At 38.2% G+C, this 8424-nt stretch overlaps 1 pseudogene; it reads right to left on the reverse strand.

Moving 5' to 3' along the window:
• Positions 1-519: 519 nt before the first annotated feature.
• On the reverse strand, positions 520-924 carry LOC101523679 (small ribosomal subunit protein eS24-like; annotated as a pseudogene).
• Positions 925-8424: the final 7500 nt, after the last annotated feature.

The raw sequence follows: 8424 nt of genomic DNA on the forward strand, positions 1-8424 counted from the left end.
TCCTTAAGTCATGTTAAGAAGATGGCAGTGACAATAAAAATAAAATCTGAATTACAGATACAGTGATAAGAATTATTAAAGGACGGGTTTTCCTATAATAGGGCCTAGGAGCTAATGTAACTTGTACCTCAAATACAAACCTGGACTCAAAGTCTGGTGAAGCTTGTCATACACCAGGCAAAATACCAACAGAATCATATCTAAACCAAGCCCATCATTAAGCCTTTTTTTAAAAAAAAAGTATCTTTTTCCATTTTATATATCAGTGTCAGAGTTTTGTACTGAGCTCCCTCACCAATCAACTGAATATTTTGTTTTCAGATGCTAGAAAAAGGAGACATCAGTAATTTTACAAAATACACATCTCTTCAATCTGATTTTCCTTCATTAACATTATTTTTTCTTCCTACTTTGCTCATTAAGAACAATGTCCTCCTTGTAATAGATGTTTCTCTTCTTTAAAAGTTTTTACAGTGCATTTATTTCAATGAAAAATTAGCAGGATCACCTTAGATAAAGTCACAGCAACATCTCTACTCCTTTGACTCTGCCAGCACCAACACTGGCCTTGGTGCTTCTTGACCTGTGTCATGCTATGCCTGAACTCCTTTTGCTGTTTTCTTGAGGACTTACTTCTCTTTCTCATTGAGGACTTGTCTTGCAGTTCATTTTTCTTAGCAGAATCCAGAGAATTATAAGTCATACCAAACCCCATTATCTTGCCAACACCAAAATAAATTCTGAATCCAAATACAAAGATGACGTCAGGAGTGGCCTTGCGCATTTTTCGGCTAGTTTTTTCAGAATTCCTGTCTTTGGCATGGTAGCCTTGCCGGAGTGGAGAACATCAATGACTATTTGCATCCTCTGAAGTAGCTGATTAGTCATGAAGTTCCTGATCCAGGCAGTTACAGCGTCATTCATGATGGCACTTGAACCTCATCAGCCAGGGAAGCAAATAGTTTTCCCATATGAAAAATTTTCTTACAGATTAGCTTATTTAAAAAAAAGGATCAGCTTATTTTTATTGGAAAGGGAATTTTACTGAGAAAAGGAGACACAGAAAGAAAGATCTTCCATCTGCTGTTTCACTCCCAAAATGGCCACAATGGACAGAGATGAGCTGATCCAAAGGCAAGAGTCAGGAGCTTCTTCTGGGTTTCCCACATGGGTACAGAGGCCCAAGCACTTGAACCATCCCTCCACTGCTTTCCTAGAATATAGGCAGGGAGCTGGACTGGAAGTGAAGCAGCTGGAACATATGAGATGCCAGCACTGTGGGTAAAGGTTTATCCTGCTACACCATGGTGTCAGTACCAGGAACCAAGTTTTTTACTCTCAGAGAAAAGAGGTACAAATGTGGAGGTTGGAAAGCAAAACTGACAACTACCATGTTAGATTGAAACTGAAGGTATAAGGTGAACTCCTACTTTTCAATATTTGGATGCATGGATGGATAGACACAAAGATAGATAGATAGATAGATAAACAGATAATAAAAACAAATCAAGGAAGATATAAATGTATATATGAATTTACTACACCACTCAGAAATACTTGAGACCAGAAATGTTTTATACCTCAAAATTTTTCAGTTTGGAATATCTGCATATAAATGAATCTGATATGTTGAGGACCATAACCAAATCTAAACATAAAACTCACTGATGTTTCATATACACCTTATACATAACAAGCATGTCATTTTATGCAATACTTAATTGTGTGACAGTTCTTTTTAATCTAATTCATCACATAAGATCAGATTTGGAATTTTCTACTTGGGGTATCATGTCAATGTTCTAAAAGTAACAGACTTTGATGCACTTGAAATTTTTTTAGTCTTAAAATTATGGATGTTTAACCTATATGCATATGTATGATGCTGTGCTTTGTACATATTATATAAATTTCCTTGCTGTACCCAGTTAAAAGACCCACAAGTAGCAACACATCAGGAGTAATAATGCACACCCAGATCATGGATCTTGATTTTTTAAAACCATCCCTCTATTACAAAAAAAAGATATATTGAACAAATAGATGATTTCAGGGTGGGTAGAGTAAGAAAAAAAGATGTATTTTAACCTCATGGTGCATCAGAAGATTTCATGGCCAAATTGCGGAAATTTGAGCTTCAAAATAAATAATCATTATAACAGGTTGCAACTGATAAGATAAATGTTAGTCTCTGAACTGATGTCAATAACATATGCATTTGATACATCTTTACATACTGTGGAATGTCAACCAACAGATTCATTTGTTAATAGTTAACTCAAACAAGAAACTTCAATAGATGTTAAAACTGATAGATAACACTGTGATTATTGAACTTTTTCTTGATTACTGAGTTTCACCTAGTATCCTATCATCTTTGATCAAAACACTCAAAGAGGAAGGAAGGTAAGTTTACAGTAGAAAAATCTGGAAGATATTTTACCTAAGGGATAAAAACTAACATCACCAGCAATGCAACAGAAAGACAAGAAACTGCATCAGTTAGTATGAATCAAGAAGACCACAGCATCCCTATGTGGAATCTGGGGTCTTATCATAAGATCAATCAAACAAATCCAAATATTTTGTAATCTACATAACTGTCCATAGTCCTAGAAAGTCAAAGGAAGACTAAAGAATAATTCCAGGTTGGAAATTTGAGTGACATGACTATAGGATTTGAATGTAACAACTGTATGTAGAGTCTTGAGCCCGGCGCAGTGGCCTGGCGGCTGAGGCCTCACCTTGAACGTGCCAGGACCCCATGTGGGCACCGGCTCTGATCCCAGCAGCCCCACTTCTCATCCAGTTCCCTGCTTGTGACCTGGGAAGGCAGTGGAGGTTGGCCTAAAGCCTTAGGACCCTACACCCATGTGGGAGACCTGGAGGAGATTTCTGGCTCCTGGCTCCAGATGGGCGCAGCTCCAGCCGTTGCGCTCACTTGAAGAGTGAATCATCGAGCAGAAGACCCTCCTTTCTGTCTTTCCTCCTCTCTATGTATCTGACTTTGCAATAAAAATAAATAAATCTTTAAAAAACAGAGTCTTAAATTTGTCATATTGTTACACACTAAAATACAGTCTCCGGGCTACAGATCTTGCATATTTAACATTTGTGAAAATTTGCAGTTGCTTCGAAGTGAAAACTGTAAAAAGAGACAATGAGTATATGCATTTACTGTAATGATACATGAGATGGTGTCCAGAAGATAGAAAATTATTTTCCCTTGGTCAACAAAACTGTATCTATCTTCAGTATTACTCTCTATCATGAAAGCCCAACCTAGTCCTTCATGTAATTGGGTGTATCAAATGAATTCTTATTTAATTAAGCATGAAGGAGAAAAGACGCAGGCTGAACAAGTCTTCATAACAGAGATATATGAGAAGAATGGACATTCTAAGCATAGGGAACAGAATGAGAAAAGTTGTAGATCAGATACGGCAGACAGCACACGACGAACTAGCTAGCTTGAGCACAATGTTTCAGGACATAGCAGGACTGACAGCTGTAAATGTTAGCACAGTATGATACTTGACCTACAATGTCAGGGTGAGGTGAATGATACATTCTGAATTTAGAAGGTAACTGAAAAGCTTATTAACATAAGCGAAGTAAGTTTACTCTTTCTTTTCCATCTTTCCTCTAACAACCCAATAGTGAATCCAAAGTAAAGGGAATACAAGCAAACATTAATTTGCCAATTAAATGACAAAATGTCTTGGTTCTTCAGCTACATTTCCAAAAATTTCTACTGAATTACATTCCATAGAACCTTATTCTATGTTGATAAGTGTTCCAAACTAGAATAACTTCTGATTGAGCTAAATTCACCACACACACACACACACACACACATACTCACACACACATCTTATTATAAGATATATACATACGTAATGTGTATCTTATGCGGGGAGTTATCTATTACACACACACACATATTTACATGTCTTATAATAAGATGTGTAAATTAGAGTCATTGGATGTTCCAAAAGGAAAAGAATGTGCAGGTTGGATCACACTGATCTCATATCTTCTCTATATCACTCCATCTTCCTGGAGTGGCTAGAGAAAGTCTCCAGGTACCATGGTTTGTGTTGTTGAGCAGATAGAAAGGGTAAATTCAAGGCTTTTATGAGCAGTCAGTCCAACCATTCAAGGCTAAGGGTTTTCAGGAAAACCAGAGATAAAATGACTTAGCCAAACAGTGGCAGAGGAACAGGACCCACATACTGTCACTTTCCTACTTCTCTCTTTGGGACCATTATTAGCCTATTAGCCTATGTATTTTCTTTCTCTCTCTCTCTCTCTCTCTCTCTCTCTCTCTCTCTCTGACAGACACACACACACACACACACACACACACTATAAGGATGTAGAAGGTCAATTCCTTCCAGGGTCTGTCATAAGAGGTACTAGCTGATTTCACAGATATCAGAACAGAAGAAGCTTGCAGGAGGAGAGTTATTCATGGATGGGTAGGTGTCATGCCTATGAGAGTTGAGAAATAAGCAGAGGAGAAGAAATGAAATGAGTATAGAAAGACTGAGTAGCCAGTTTAATGGGGGCTCAAAGTGCTGCCAACTTGTACTCCATCTAACAGCACTGACTGGAACACCTTCTTCATTGAATGTTCACATTCAAGGTCTAGTGACTCTCACTGACAGGTTTGCAGACATTCAGCCCAGAGGGGGCGGGGGATGACTGATGATTTCTGTGGAATTGAAATTCAGTGGTGCATGAAGTATGCACAGCGCCTCTTCAACGACCACACTGGACAATTACTAAGCTGAAAGATACATAAGTGCCATGTAAACTCTACAAACATTCAAGAAGCAAATAGCTCTTTCCCACATAACTATTTTTCTCTCTAGCATCAGAGTGAAAGAAGGGGCAGTCAGAACAGATAGCAGCAGAAACTAGCAAAAGATAAATGGAGGAAATGTGAACAAGATCCTGAAGTTTGCCCTCCAGTTAGGGTGCTGCAGAAAAGGTGGAGAATGAAATGGAAAGACAAGTATGCACCATGCACACAGTGAACTTTCTGAAAAACTATAAGATGCTCTTCTATTATTCTCAAGTTTCCTCTCGCTCAGAAACACCCTAGGCAGTTTGTCAGAAATGCAAGTGTCAGGGCTCCAACTTCCCCTTAAGTTAGGGATCACTGCGGGAAAAGTGTGGACTTCAGAAATCCAAAGGTTCACAAGATCCTCAGGTGATAAAGATGTAGGTATTCCTGGGTCATATTATCATAACGATGTGATAAAAGTCATCTGGTTGAAGGATTTTCTGAGAATGTAGCTCTGTGCCTGAGAGGGCCAAACTGCTGAGCAGGTGAATAATAGTCTCCTCATTCAGGAAACTTGGGATAGGCATGGAGCTACATCAAGGCCTTGCCTACTGATGCAAAATATTTATGTGTGTGTGTGTGTGTGTGTACAGAAAAGTGACCCACTTTAGTTAGGGGAACATATTTCCATATTGGGAGGCACAAAGATTATGTTACAGTAACAGTATTGCACTATATAGTTAAATACCAGTAAATTAGAAATAAATTGAGATTAAATGAACTCCTAACTTACTGGCTCTTTGTAAAGGGTTAGCTGCATATGCTTCCTCACAGCTATGTCCTGGAGGCATTTAGTTCAAGTACTTCAGTTAAAGCCCCGCAGGAATGTGGAGATAAAGATAGCTTTACATGTATAAATTGCACCATATGGCTACAAAGAAAGCTAAAATATAGTCTCTCTGCTAGGGATATATGCATATTTAACATTTATGTAAATGTTCGATTGTTTCAAAATGAAAATTATAAAAAGAGGCAATGAGTATATGCACTGACTACAATGACATAAATAAAATGAGATGGGATTCAAATGACAGAAAATTATTTTCTCTTTGGTTATACGCCCAGAAGTGGGATTGCTGGGTAACATGATAGTTCTATTTTTAATTTCTTTAGGAATCTCCGTACTATTTTACTTAGTAGCTGCATGAATCTACATTTCCATCATGTAGAACATTCCCTTTTCTCCAAACTCTTGTCAACATTTATTATCATTTGTCTTTTCCATAATACATTTCCTAACAGATATGAAAATAATATCAGATGATGGATCTGTTACCTTTCACTATGATGACTATTTTACTCACAACAATACCTTAAATATATATAATAGAGGGTAAATTTATTAAGTTTTGCTGTCAGCTTGCTTGGTTTCAAATTTTGTTCTGAAACCCCTCTACCGTAAGACTCTAGGCAACTCAGATTGCACAACCATCCAAACTACATTATTTTTCTTAAAACAACAAGGACTTTTAACATGGAGAATCAGTTATGCATATTCCTGAAAAGCAGATAGTGCTGGTAGGGGAAGAAAGCTGCTGGAATTGCACAGACGTGATATTTAAAAGACTGAAAGTATTCAAATCCTTAAGTTGGAATTCATTAGCTGCATCTGTTGTGTATAACTGGAGTTACTATCTCCGTTGTTCCAAGTTCACAAGAAACATGCTGTCTTGACCAGGATCAGAACTACAAAAAAGATGTCGCTTACATTCCTGGCTTACATAGTTCAGAATCTTCCTACCTAACTAGTCACACAAGAAAGCATTAAGCATTGCCACACTATTGGAACACAAAGCAGGGAATTTCTTTTTTTGTCTGCTAGATTTCAACAAGTTTAATCTAAAAAGAAATTCACTGCACAGAAAGCTGGGAAATACAGTTTGAAGACTTCAACCTCAGTAGCACAGTTAAATAGCATTTAGAATTGAAAGATCGGCCTAAATTTTATTCTCATGCTAAATTTGTTAGAATTTCTTTTATATACTTCTTTAAATTGCTCAACTCCATATATTTGAGATGTACCTCTGATATTTTGCTAAGTGTAGCAAAATGATTACTATAGTCACGGGACTTACAGTATTTTAGCTGTTTTTAAAAGACTCATTTATCTTTATTGGAAAGGCAGATTTTGCAGAGGAGAAACAAAGATCTTCCATCTGTTGGTTCACTCCCCAAATGGCTGCGAGCCAAAGCTGAACTGATCCAAAGCTAGCAGCCAGTTGCCAGGAGACTCTTCCAGGTCTCTCATGCAGGGGTAGGGTCCAAGGCTTTGGGCCATCTCTCACTGTTTTCCCAGGCCACAAGCAGGGAGCGGGTTGGGATGTGGAGCAGCCAGAGCATGAACTGGTGCACATATGGGATGCTGGCACTTGCAGACAGAGGATTAGCCAGTTGCACCAGCCCTGATGCATATCATTTTGCAATCTCTTCATTGTGTGTGTTAAGTGGTGAAAGGACCTAAAAATCTATTCTCATGCATGTTTCCATACTTTCTGTATATTTCTCTGGCTTGATCTTGAACCCTCTCCCTTCTTTCCTTCTCTCTCTCCTGATCATAAATTCTAGCTTTGCCCTGATAGAGCCCTAGAGAAGAAGTTGGAAGATGTGCACAATATGCCTTTCAAGCATACTTTATTCTGGTGCACAGCGCAGTGTGTAAGTGTCAGATATGTGATCGTGTCTCCTTCTCATAGAAACTGTGTTTATTCTGGAACATGCTCCAGTGACTCTGGTCTAACCTATATCAATTCTATTAACATAATAAATACTCTTCAGTAAAGCCATGAAAGAAAAGAAGTTAGGTTTGGGTATGTCAGTCAAGTGAGACACAGGCAAGGAGGTATAGTAAAACACCTGAAATAACAGAACAACAGGAATCCCTCCTACTGTGCTCAACCAACAAGTGGATACAAGTAATACTTGTGCTCCACCAACAAGTGGAAAGAAAGAAACAAAGAGTGCATGCCTAAGGGCAAAAGTTTTCACAAGGGTTCAAGATATTACCCAAGCAGGTTTCTTTCTAGAGTGTTAATGGGTGGATTTTGAGCATACAGGTTCAGGTTGTGGAGGCAAGAGTCTCACAAGCCTACTTGCGCCATACACTAAGGGTGTCAATGTCAGTGGGGTGAGTCAAGTAGGTCGGATCTAACTAATTCAGAGGAAGGTGGTTATGGGGAACTGTATAAGATAGCTCTATCCAGGTGAACCACCTTGAGGAATTAGGGAGACGTGGACAAGTAGAAATGGTGTCAGGGTGACTACATCCTGCTTCTCTGGTACAACAAAACACAGCTCATATTGGAAACAGATACCCAGTCAATATAAAATTATAAGAATTCAATACTGTAACATAATGTTATTAACTACAGTCTTTATGTTATATACCATATTTCTCGACTTACTCATCTTCAAACCTTTTCATCTACATCTCCTTATCCCTGACTTTTCCTTTCTTAGATTCCACATATCAACTGGTTTAATTCACTTAGCATTAGGTCCTCCAGTCTCATCCATGCTATGCATCTGGCAGATCTACTTTTCTTTTTTATTAAGATTATTTTTATTTGGAAGGT

This window comes from Ochotona princeps, chromosome 6 (genome assembly GCF_030435755.1).
Source record: "Ochotona princeps isolate mOchPri1 chromosome 6, mOchPri1.hap1, whole genome shotgun sequence".
NCBI lineage: Eukaryota > Metazoa > Chordata > Mammalia > Lagomorpha > Ochotonidae > Ochotona > Ochotona princeps.